This window comes from Pelobates fuscus, chromosome 5, assembly GCF_036172605.1.
Source record: "Pelobates fuscus isolate aPelFus1 chromosome 5, aPelFus1.pri, whole genome shotgun sequence".
Lineage (NCBI taxonomy): Eukaryota > Metazoa > Chordata > Amphibia > Anura > Pelobatidae > Pelobates > Pelobates fuscus.
Genome location: NC_086321.1, coordinates 37,036,591 through 37,049,076, shown reverse-complemented (window position 1 = coordinate 37,049,076; position 12,486 = coordinate 37,036,591).

Here is a 12,486-nt window from a genome sequence, read left to right as displayed (position 1 = left end):
ATAAGTTAATGCATATATGTTTTCATTGGGGGTCTCCTATGACATAATTTCCAACCTTGGTCTCAATTTAATAATTTAGGTTACGTTTTTCAAATAATTGAATATTTTGAAAAATATTTTATTATTATTTTTTTTTCTGATATCGTTTTTATATATAATATATTGTTTACCCTGCTGATCCCAGGACTTTAAGCTGGACTTACGCTTCTCTATATTTAGTTATCCTCCGTTGATAGGATTTTACTATCATTGTTTCACTGTTGCCACTGTATGCCACTCTTGCCTCCATCTACTATATACATCTCTGACTAGAGGGGATACAGAGTGGAAAAATAACGTTACAGAGCCGCTTAGACCGGGATCTACACAATGGGCCCGACCTCTTCACACGCACACACGGCACAACTTAAAGTATACATACCGTCCAGACACATACTTATTTACTGACAACACAACTGACAATCTCTCCCCCCTACCCCCTTCCTAACTCTATATGACGCACTGGTCGCACGACCATTCCCGGAGGGAAGGGACAAATAACCCTGCCATGGACAAACCTACCACCTGTACCACTCTCATGAGCCCGTGGCTACCCCACTCACGCAACACTCCGACAGGCTTACACCACAAAAATAAAAAAACACCTCAACTCACCGACGCACTCACACGCAACACCATGCAGCTTTTAATCTTCTTGTGATGTATAATCTAATATCTAAATTTGCTGTTTCAGAGATGCCTTAAAAAAGTATATGCTTTACGAAAAAATGCTGAAACCTTTTGTGAGCTGAGAAAAATAAAGAATAAAAATATATATATATATATTGTTTAATATTTAAATTTTTTAGATATTAAATATAAAATTGAGGATTTTGTGCAATGCCATAAATATATATATATATATATATATCTATATATATATATATATATATATATATATATATATATATATATTAATACAAGTTTTGAAGTTCACTTTTGCGATGTGTAATGTTCATTTAAATGACACATTGCTTACATAAATAATTTTATGTTTTATGTTATGTGTCTGGTATTTTCTTTTCATATGGTATGGTTTAACGTGCATTGATATGGTTTTAGGGTTTCAGCAATGTCCTTTACCTAATATGTATTTTTCTATTCCCTCATAAAGTATGAAGTTTTACATTGGAATTGGTATGAGGGACAAATTGACAATCACCTGCTGTCAAAATCTATGGGCTCGATTTGTTTGCTATCACAAGAAACTTGTTTCATTTACCAAAAAATCTGAGCTAAAACATAAATAAAGCTTTTGTCCAGACCAAAAATGCTCCAAAGAACCCGGGAAACTAGTTTGTGGTGCAGATTTCTGTGAGTAAAAAAAAGTATATTTCCTGATAAAAATTCAATGCCAAGTGCATGGGTAGGCAACCTTCGGCACTGCAGATATTGTTGACTACTAGTGATGTCGCGAACGTAAAATTTTCGGTTCGCGAACGACGAACACGAACTTCCGCAAATGTTCGCGAACGGGCGAATCGGGCGAACCACCATAGACTTCAATGGGCAGGCGAATTTTAAAACCCACAGGGACTCTTTCTGGCCACAATAGTGATGGAAAAGTTGTTTCAAGGGGACTAACACCTGGACTGTGGCATGCCAGAGGGGGATCCATGGCAAAACTCCCATGGAAAATTACATAGTTGATGCAGAGTCTGGTTTTAATCCATAAAGGGCATAAATCACCTAACATTGCTAAATTGATTGGAATAACCTGCTTTAAAACATCAGGTATGATGTTGTATCGATTAGGTAGTGTAAGGGTTACGCCCGCTTCACAGTGACAGACCAAACTCCCCGTTTAACGCACCACAAACAACCGCAAACAGTCCATTTGCACAACCGCAAACTCCCCATTTGCACAAGGAATGTCCCGTTCCTTGTCCTCACTGATGTAATTGAAGGTCTCTTCCTCCACCCAGCCACGTACAACACCAAGGGTCCCCAAAAGGTGACAACAAGCCCCCTGGGACGCCTGCTGTGTTTGGTCTTCCACCTTCTCAAAGCCACCTTCCTCCTCTGACTCCTCTTCTTCAGACTCCTCTCTCTGCATTGGCTCTCTCTGTGTTATTATAAGGTGTGTTAAGTAGTACTATTCCTATCAGTTTAATCCCTGTTACGTCCCCTATCAGGGGACGTGTATATAAGGCATCGATTTTAGGAAGCGGGAGATTGAAAAAGATGCTTGGTCGGTCCTCCTACTTCAAATTTGGGGCACTGCGCGTGCAATCTAATGTGCCACCAGATAGGAGTGGTGTGTTAAGTAGTCGCCCTCATCAGGCCTTTTTTAGTCAAATGTATAGCCCACTGTCAGTCCCTTCGGGATCCATCCCTCATTCATCTTAATAAAGGTGAGGTAAACTAGACTTTTTTGACCTAGGCGACTTCTCTTCTCAGTGACAATACCTCCTGCTGCACTGAAGGTCCTTTCTGACAGGACACTTGAAGCGGGGCAGCCCAGAAGTTCTATCGCAAATTGGGATAGCTCAGGCCACAGGTCAAGCCTGCACACCCAGTAGTCAAGGGGTTCATCGCTCCTCAGAGTGTCGATATCTGCAGTTAAGGCGAGGTAGTCTGCAACCTGTCGGTCGAGTCGTTCTCTGATGGTGGACCCCGAAGGGCTGTGGCGATGGGTAGGACTTAAAAAGCTCCGCATGTCCTCCATCAACAACACGTCTGTAAAGCGTCCTGTCCTTGCCGGCGTGGTCGTGGGAGGAGGACAGGAGAGTCCTGTTGTGCTGTGACATCACCCTTATACGCTGTGTAAAGCTTACTTTTTAATTGATTTTGGAACTGCTGCATCCTTTCCGACTTGCCTTAATTCGGTAACATTTCAGGCACTTTCTGCTTATACCGGGGGTCTAGTAGCGTGGACACCCAGTACAGGTTGTTCTCCTTCAGCCTTTTTACACAAGGGTCCCTCAACAGGCACGACCGTATGAAAGACCCCATTTGCACAAGGTTGGATGCCGAGCTACTTATGTCCTGTTCCTCGTCCTCAGTAATATCTCTGAAGGTATGTTCTTCCCCCCAGCCACGTACAACACCACGGGTACCAGATAGATGACAACGAGCATCCTGGGATGCCTGTTGTGGTTGGTCTTCCTCCTCCTCCTCAAAGCCACATTCCTCCTCTTCCTCACAATCCTCGTCCAGAATTGCCGAGGGTCCGGCAAGCGATGCTGATAAGGCTGTTTTTGGTGGTGATGGTGACCACAACTCTTCCTCTTCATGCTCTTTACGGCCTGATCCAGCACTCTTCACAGGCCACGCTCCAGGAAGAAAACAAATGGTATGATGTCGCTGATGGTGCCTTCGGTGCGACTGACTAGGTTTGTCGCCTCCTCAAAAGGACGCATGAGCCTACAGGCATTGCGCATGAGTGTCCAGTAACATGGAAAAAAAATTCCCAGCTCCGCAGAGGCTGTCCTAGCACCCTGGTCATACAAAACTCGTTAACGGCTTTTTCTTGTTGGAGCAGGCGGTCGAACATTAGGAGTGTTGAATTCCAACGTGTCGGGCTGTCGCAAATCAAGCGCCTCACTAGCATGTTGTTTCGCCACTGGATATCGGAAAAGTGCGCCATGGCCGTGTAGGAATGCCTGAAATGGCCACACACCTTCCTGGCCTGCTTAAGGACGTCCTGTAAGCCTGGGTACTTATGCACAAAGCGTTGTACGATCAGATTACACACATGTGCCATGCACGGCACATGTGTCAACTTGCCCAAATGCAATGCCGCCAACAAATTTCTTCCGTTGTCACAAACCATTTTGCCAATCTCCAGTTGGTGCGGAGTCAGCCACTGATCCACCTGTGCATTCAGGGTGGACAGTAGTGCTGGTCCGGTGTGACTGTCTGCTTTCAGGCAAGTCAATCCCAAGACGGCGTGACACTGCCGTATCCGGGATGTGGAACAGTACCTGGGGAGCTGGGGGGGTGCCATTGATGTGGAGCAAGCAGCAGAAGAGGACTCAGCCAAGGAGGTTATAAAAAGAGGATGGAGTAGGAGGAGTAGAGGAGGTGGCAGCAGGCCTGCCTGCAAGTCGTGGTGGTGTCACCCACTCCTCTGCAGAGCAACGCATTCCATGCTTGGCAGCCTTCAGCAGGTTTACCCAATGCGCAGTGTAGGTGATATACCTGCCCTGACCATGCTTTGCAGACCAGGTATCAGTGGTCAGATGGACCCTTGCCCCAACACTGTGTGCCAGACATGCCATTACTTCCTTTTGCACAATCGAGTACAGGTTGGGTATTGCCTTTTGTGCAAAGAAATTTCGGCCGGGTACCTTCCACTGCGGTGTCCCAATAGCTACACATTTTTTGAACGCCTCAGACTCCACCAGCTTGTATGGTAAAAGCTGGCGGGCTAAGAGTTCAGTCAAGCCAGCTGTTAGACGCTGGGCAAGGGGGTGACATTGGCTTCTTACGCTCAAACATGTCCTTGACAGACACCTGACTGTGGGCAGATGAGCAGGAACTGCTCAAGGCGAAAGACGGAGGGGCGGATGGTTGAGAGGGGGCAAGGAGGACAGCAGTGGTTAACGTGGCTGAAGATGCTGGACCAGGAGGAGGATGGCGGCTTTGAGTTTGTGTGCTGCTTGTACTCATGTGTTGATCCCATAGGCATTTGTGATGTGCGATCAAAGCAGTTGTACCTAGGTGGGTGTTGGACTTCCCACGACTCAGTTTCTTATGGCACAGGTTGCAAATGGCATCGCTGTTGTCAGAGGCAGAAACACACAAAAAATGCCACACTGCTGAGCTCTGCAATGACGGCATTCTGGAGGTGGCAACAGCATGTGTTGATTGGCGTGCTGTCTGGCTGGCCGGGTGCCGATGCATGCTGTCTGACTGTGCCACTAGCTTCTTGCGACGACCTCCCCCAGCTTCCAACTCGTCTCCTCTTCCTCCTCTCTGTCTCCCAAACTGAACTTTCCCCCTGTTCTTCTTCTCTTCTAGCGAGCACCCACGTGACATCCACGGACGCATCGTCATCATCAACCAGCAAAGGAAGCAGCAGTGGGTACAACATCATCATCATCACAGCGTACGTGTGTAATGCTGCCTGACTGAGACATATCCCTGTTATCTACATCCTCTGGCAATAATGGTTGTGCATCACTCATTTCTTCCAACTGATGTGTAAATAACTCCTCTGACATACCAAGTTAAGCGGCTGTGGTGCTAGTGTTGGTGGTGGCGGCAGGCGGGCGAGTGGTAACTTGAGAGGTGCCCGAAGCTAAGCTGGAGGAGGATGGTGCGTCCAGGTTCCGAGCGGAAGGTGTAGAAGATTGGTTGTCCTGTGTTAGCCAGTCAACTATGTCCTCAGAACTTTTCAAGTTCAGGGTACGTGGCCTCTGAACACTGGGCATTATTCTAGGGCCAAAGGGAATCACAGAACCACGACCACGACACCCCCTGCGGGGTGGCCTGCCTCTGCCTGTCATTTTTTTTTTGATTGTTAAATGCAAGCTATTGACACCAGATATGAGTGGTGGCACTGGGCAAGTGGGCACAGTATACGCTGCAAGCCTGACACACACGCTGGCAGACAACTAACTGCTATTCAATCTATTACAGTCAAAATTGTATTTTTGTTTTTTAAAATGTACACTACTGTTACACCAGATATGAGTTGCACTGGTGTGACAATGTGCCCTGGCGACCCTGAAACGCACACTCGTGAAGGAAACTGACTGCTATTATATTACAGTCCAAAAAGTTTAGTTTTTATTAAATGCAAGCTATTGTGACACCAATGAGTGAGTGGTGTCACTGGGCAGGCCCTGAAACGCACACCAGTGAAGGAAACTGACTGCTATTATATTACAGTCAAAAAAGTTTAGTTTTTATTAAATGCAAGCAGGGGCGGACTGAGAACCCTCAGGGCCCCCGGGCAAAATAAATCAAGGGCCCCTTACAGGCCCCACCCATACTCCGCAGCAAGCGCCACCCATGTCCCGCCTCCATGCACCGCCTCCAGCCACACCCTACACAATCTTTAGACACAAGGAACAAAAGTGCAATAATCCCTTCAAGGCCCCAGTAGAGACTACAATGGGCCATGGAGGGGGGTCTTTCTAGCAGAGGCTATCTCAGTGTCCTTTAGAGAGTGAGTTAGAAAGAATCCCCTCCAGGCCCTATTAGAGACTACAATGGAGTCTAATAGGCTTGGAAGGGGGTCTTTCTAACAGAGGCCATCTCAGTGTCCCTGCTGGAAACAGTCGCCTCCAGGCCCCAGTAGAGACTACAATTGAGGGCTAATGGGCCATGGAGGGGGGGAGCATTCTAGCAGAGGCTATCTCAGTGTCCTTTAGAGAGTGTTAGAAAGAATTTCCTCCAGGTCCCATTAGAGACTACAATGGAGTCTAATGGGGCCTGGAGGGGGGTCTCTCCAACACTCTGGTTCCTATTCACAATATAGCAACACAACATAGCTGATACCTAGGCCAAGTTGGCTCCTCTTACCTTAATTACTGTTGCTGACTGGCAGTCTGTGGGCTTGCTGGAAGGCTGTGGGCTTACTGGCTGCGGCTGGCAGGCTGTGGGCTTGCTGGCAGGCTGTGGGCTTGCTGGCTACTGCCGGCAGGCTGTGGGCTTGCTGGCTGCGGCTGGCAGGCTGTGGGCTTGCTGGAAGGCTGTGGGCTTACTGGCTGCGGCTGGCAGGCTGTGGGCTTGCTGGCAGGCTGTGGGCTTGCTGGCTACTGCCGGCAGGCTGTGGGCTTGCTGGCTGCGGCTGGCAGGCTGTGGGCTTGCTGGCTGCGGCTGGCAGGCTGTGGCTTGCTGGCTGGCAGGCTGTGGCTTGCTGGCTGCGGTTGGCAGGCTGTGGGTTTGCTGGCTTTAAGCCTAACTGGTGGCCTGTAGGCTGGCTGGCTGTCTACTGGCCAGCCTGTGGGCTGGCTGGCCTGTGGGTTGGCTGGCTTGCTGGCTACTGGGGCACTCGTAGATTATTTAAAGAAATAATCCATACACAATAACCACTACTACTCTGTGTAGTCGTTATGGTGCCAGGAGGGCCGGGCCCCCCTCCCAGAGTAAGTAGTCAAACCGTTTAAGAACAGTTTGACAACTTACCTGGGGTCTGCTGGGATATGAGGCTGTAGTAGGGTATAGGAGCAGTGGTGCAATGTGTAAGGGGTGCAGTGTGTGTGAAAGGTTCAGTGTGTGTGAGGGGGTGTAGTGTGTGAATGTGTAGGGTGTGTGGGGCAATGTGTGTACGAGGGGGCTGTGTATGTGTGTGGCAATGTTAGTATGGGGGGCTGTGTGTGTATGGGTGGGCAGTGTATGTGTGTGTGTGAGGCAATGTGTGTAAATGTGTATGGTGTGTGTGGGGGCAGTGTGTGTGTATGGGGGGCAGTGTGTGAATGTGTATGGTGTGTGGGGGCAGTGTGTTTATGGGGCTAAAGTTCACTCTCACCACTGCGACCACCAGGAATACCTGGTGGTCACAGTGTTGAGAGTGAACTCTAGCCCGTAGCTCCAGGGCTAGAGTTTACTCTCGCAAGAGCCGTAACGTTGCCGTGGTAACCGCGGCAACGATCTGTGCTCGCGCAAGAAGGACCCAGAGGAGCTGCAGGCTGAGCTCCTGGGTCCTCTCTTCCTCCCTCCCCTGCCGGCTGCCCGCACGGTGCCTGCGGACAGGGGAGGGGGCAATTGCCCTCCTCTTACTCCCCCCTCCCCCTCTTCTTACCCCCCTCCCCCTCTTCTTACCCCTTCTTACTCCCACTCTCTTCTTACCCCCCTTCTTACTCCCCCTCTCCTTACTCTCCCCCTCTTCTTACTCCCCCTCCCCCTCTTCTTACTCTCCCCCTCTTATTACTCCCGATCCCCCTCTTCTTACTCCCCCCTCTTCTTACCCCCTCCCCCCTCTTCTTACCCCCTCCCCACTCTTCTTACCCCCTCCCCCCTCTTCTTACTCCCCCTTCCTCTTTTTACTCCCCCCTCCCCTCTTCTTACCCCCTTTACTCCCCCCTCTCTTCTTACTCTCCCCTCTTCTTACCCCCCTCCCCCCCTTCTTACTCCCACTCTCTTCTTACCCCCCTTCTTACTCTCCCCCTCTTCTTACTCCCCCTCCCCCTCTTCTTACTCCCCCCTCTTCTTACCCCCTCCCCGCTCTTCTTACCCCCCTCCCCCTCTTCTTACTCCCCCCCTTCCTCTTTTACTCCCCCCTCCCCTTACCCCCTTCTTACTCCCCCCTCCCTTCTTACCCCCTCTCTCTCTTCTTACCCCCCTCCCTTCTTACCCCCCTCCCTCTCTCTTTTTACCCCCCTCCCTCTCTCTTTTAACCCCCCTCTCTCTTTTAACCTCCCCTCCCTCTCTCTTTTAACCCCCCTCCCTCTCTCTTTTAACCCCCCTCCCTCTTTTAAACCCCCCTCCTCTCTCTTTTAACCCCCCTCCCTCTCTCTTTTAACCCCCCTCCCTCTCTCTTTTAACCCATCTCTTTTAACAACCCCCCCTCCCTTTTAACCCCCCCCTCCCTCTCTCTTTTAACCCCCCCTCCCTCTCTCTTTTAACCCCCCCTCCCTCTCTCTTTTAACCCCCCCCTCTCTTTTAACTCCCCCCCTCCCTCCCTCTCTCTTTTTACCCCCTCCCCGTAGCGTGGCCGAGCTGCTGTGCGTCCGCGGTGCCGGCCGGATTGATAGGAAGGTGCACACACACTGAGTGTGCACCTTCCTGTCAGTCCGGCCGGGTACAGGAAACAGAAACTCATGTTCCGCGCGGAACAGGAGTTTCTGTTTCCTGTACCCGGCCGGACTGACAGGAAGGTGCACACTTAGTGTGTGTGCACCTTCCTATCACTCCGGCCGGCACCGCGGACGCAGAGCAGCTCGGCCACGCTACGGGGAGGGGAGGTGAGAAGCTGCAGCCGCCTGAGCGCTCTTAAGTGTGACACTGTGCCCTGGCAGGCCCTGAAACGCACACTAGTGAAGGAAACTGACTGCTATTATATTACAGTCAAAAAAGTTTTTTTGTTAAATGCAAGCTATTGTGACACCAGATATGAGTGGTGGCACTGGGCAAGTGGGCACAGTATACGCTGCGAGCCTGACACACACGCTGTCAGACAACTAACTGCTATTCAATCTATTACAGTCAAATTTATTTATTTATTTTAAAATGTACACTACTGTTACACCAGATATGAGTTGCACTGGTGTGACACTGTGCCCTGGCAGACCCTGAAACGCACACTAGTGAAGGAAACTGACTGCTATTATATTACAGTCCAAAACGTTTTTTTTTCTTAAATGCAAGCTATTGTGACACCAGTGTGTGAGTGGTGGCACTGGGCAAGTGTGCACAGTATATGCTGTGAGCCTGACACACAGGCTGGCTGGCAGGCAGGCAACTGCAATTACATTACACAGAAAAAAAAAGCAGACTGATGTTCTAGCCCTAAAAAGGGCTTTTTGGGGTGCTGTCCTTACAGCAGAGATCAGATGAGTCCTTCAGGACTGTAGTGGACACTGAATACACTAGCCTAGCTATCAATTTCCCTATCAAATCAGCAGCAGCTACACTGTCCCTACTCTCACTAAGAATGCACCTTCACAATGAATGTAAAATGTATGCTGTCCAGGAGGTGGGAGGGTCTGGGAGGGAAGGTCTGCTGCTGAATGGCTGGAATGTGTCTGCTGACTGTGAGGTACAGGCCAGGGTCAAAGTTTACTCAATGATGATGAATAGGGGGTGGACCGAACAGCGCATGTGTTCGCCGTCCGTGGCGAATACGAACAAGCGATGTTCGCCGGGAACTATTTGCCAGCGAACAGTTCGGGACATCACTATTGACTACATCTCCTCTGTTGCTTTGCCAGCATTATGGCTGAAAGAGTATTATGCGAAATGTAGTTCACAACATCTGGAGTGCTGAAGATTGCCTACCCCTGCCTTGGTGATATCATATGTAAGGTGTCCCTAGCCATGTCCTGATAGTCAGACCACCAAACATAATAATAATCATGACAAAGTCTTTAACCAGGAAAGGTACATTCAGATATTCTCTGGTTTCCAAGTGCGTCCTGGGTTTGTTACTTTTGCCCAACATCTAGGGGATGTTACTAAATGACATGAATATCATATATATATATATAATTTTTATGCCACAGCAGGGAGCAAGAGTGTGGTGGAGGATAAAAATATTGTTGCCAGGCTAGGAGGTCATTTCATTTGGGGTGCTCTAGTAAAAGCCAATAAACCTCTATTTCTCTAATTAATTAAAATACATACATGTGGGGGCGGAGACTGAATGGCGAGCTAGCCAGACATGCAACACACGAGCTCCTGCTGCAAAGCGGAAAACCCAGTGATTTCTTGAGCCAAGGTACCGGAAATCACGACAAATAGTGCCCTGCAAGCAGAGGTACCTCCAGGCTTTCCTCCTGCGATCCTGATGCACAGCTTAGCGAAAGCTCTTATACCCCTCCCCTGTGGATTGGTGGGGGTTATCCCAGTCCCCGCCGATCTGCACTGACATAGACGAAACCGTCCCAGTGGACCCTGTAATACTCCTTTGCGGGTTGGGGGTGGAGGGAGCGAAGATGGAGGATGCCCAAAGCTTCTCAACACGCTGCCTGACACTGACACAAGCAGGCCCCAACACAGCGACACCAAATGCTCTTGATAAGCTATTCAACAGATTCTGGGCAAAGCTGTTAAACAGAGCGAGGCAGGAGAAGGCACAGCTAACACCACCTACGAGTGTTTTCACCCGTAAGTACCGGCCACACACGCGGAGCCCCACGAGATACAAACGGAGACCTAAGCAGGCAATGAGCAGCACTCACCGCACCATCCCTAACGGGAAGATCCTGGACCTTACAGGACATCAGGTTCATGGCCCAAGGATACCGGCTATCCCTCAACCCCGGGGCTGGAGGAATACCCCATCACCGCAGCACCACATCACTCCTCAAAATGGACTGAGTCCAAAATCGAGAAGCAACCCCGTAGGAGCATTGGATGAATGACCAGAGCAGAGGCCAGAGAGGGTTAACTTGGTCTCCGGAGCCCACGTCCACCTTCACATTACGGGACTTTGTTTCAAACTACATTGAAGATGGCGCAAGATTGGATGGCATATCTCAGCATCCTATCTAGTGAACAAACCATGTTATGTATAATGCCTAAGCCTGTTATCCTGTACTCACTCACTCTGTACTACACGACCACACACAGGATACACCACGTATTAGACTCACTGCATTACCCAGATAGGATAACCTTGCATAACAGGGCCATGCTCTCATTTTCAAGTTGCAGCATTAACTTTTTGTGAAACCCACGCTGAATGTCAAGCTTAGCTATCCACACCTAGCCTGTTTAAAATATTTTAAAATTGTGCTTATTATTGCTAATGCCCCAATGTACTATGTAAAATGAACCCTGAGGAATGCCGTTGGGGTACCTCTCGTCTGTTTTTACTCATCTCCAGCACTGCAAAAAAAATAAAAATACATACATGTACACCCTGAGGCAAGTCCTGTTTGCCTAGCAGACTTGGCTATTCTGTGGACCTCTCTGATCATATTTGGATGCCACTCCACAGTTCATGGAGTGGAGAAAGAGGTAGGAGCAGTTCACAAGGGCTCTACTGGGCTACCTGTATTCTCATGGCACTACTGTAAGTGCTCATATTTATTAAAATGTAGTTAAAATGTAGTGCATAACATCACAAGCCTATTCAATATTCATTGTACAGAGTGTGATATTAATTTCACAAATACTTGCCTTTTCCCAAATTTTTGTATGGGAGAGTAGGAATTTGTTTAAAATGTTCAGTTATTCCCTGATGCTGCCTATGAGAGCATTATCAGAGATTAGGCACATATAATTTGAGGGTGAATATTTATTTTTTTACTTACTACTGCTTCTTTATACATTACTTTCAAATTACATTAAAACAAGTCTTTACCTACTTACATCAGTAAGTGTCCTTTAACTTTTTTTGATATATTTGTTTGTGCTGAAAGTCCGTCTATGGTGTATGTTATTATGTTAAATATGCTTGAAGTCACATAAAGAACAATATTAAAGGAACACTATAATGTATATATTAAACCATTCAAATGTGTATTCCTAACGCTATAGTATCCTGTAGCCATTTAGCCATTATAGTATCTTGTAGCCCCCCATCCCACCCCAAGTGCATGAAAAGATACTTACCTTCTCTTCCTTGCCCCAGTGCTCTTTTCACGGCTGGTCCCACCCACAACTGACATAATCAAGAATGATGATCTCAGCCAATCCAATGCTTTCCCATAAGAAAGCATTGGTAGGTTAGTGCGCATTCATGGCAAAATGCTGTGCTGCGACAACCAGATGGTCTTTCTGAGCACATCTGATTGAAATTAATTAAATTTACTTGAATATTTCTGCAGAGGCGCCTCTAGTGGCTGTTAGTATGATGGCTTCTAGAGGCATTTAAACTTTGCAATGTAA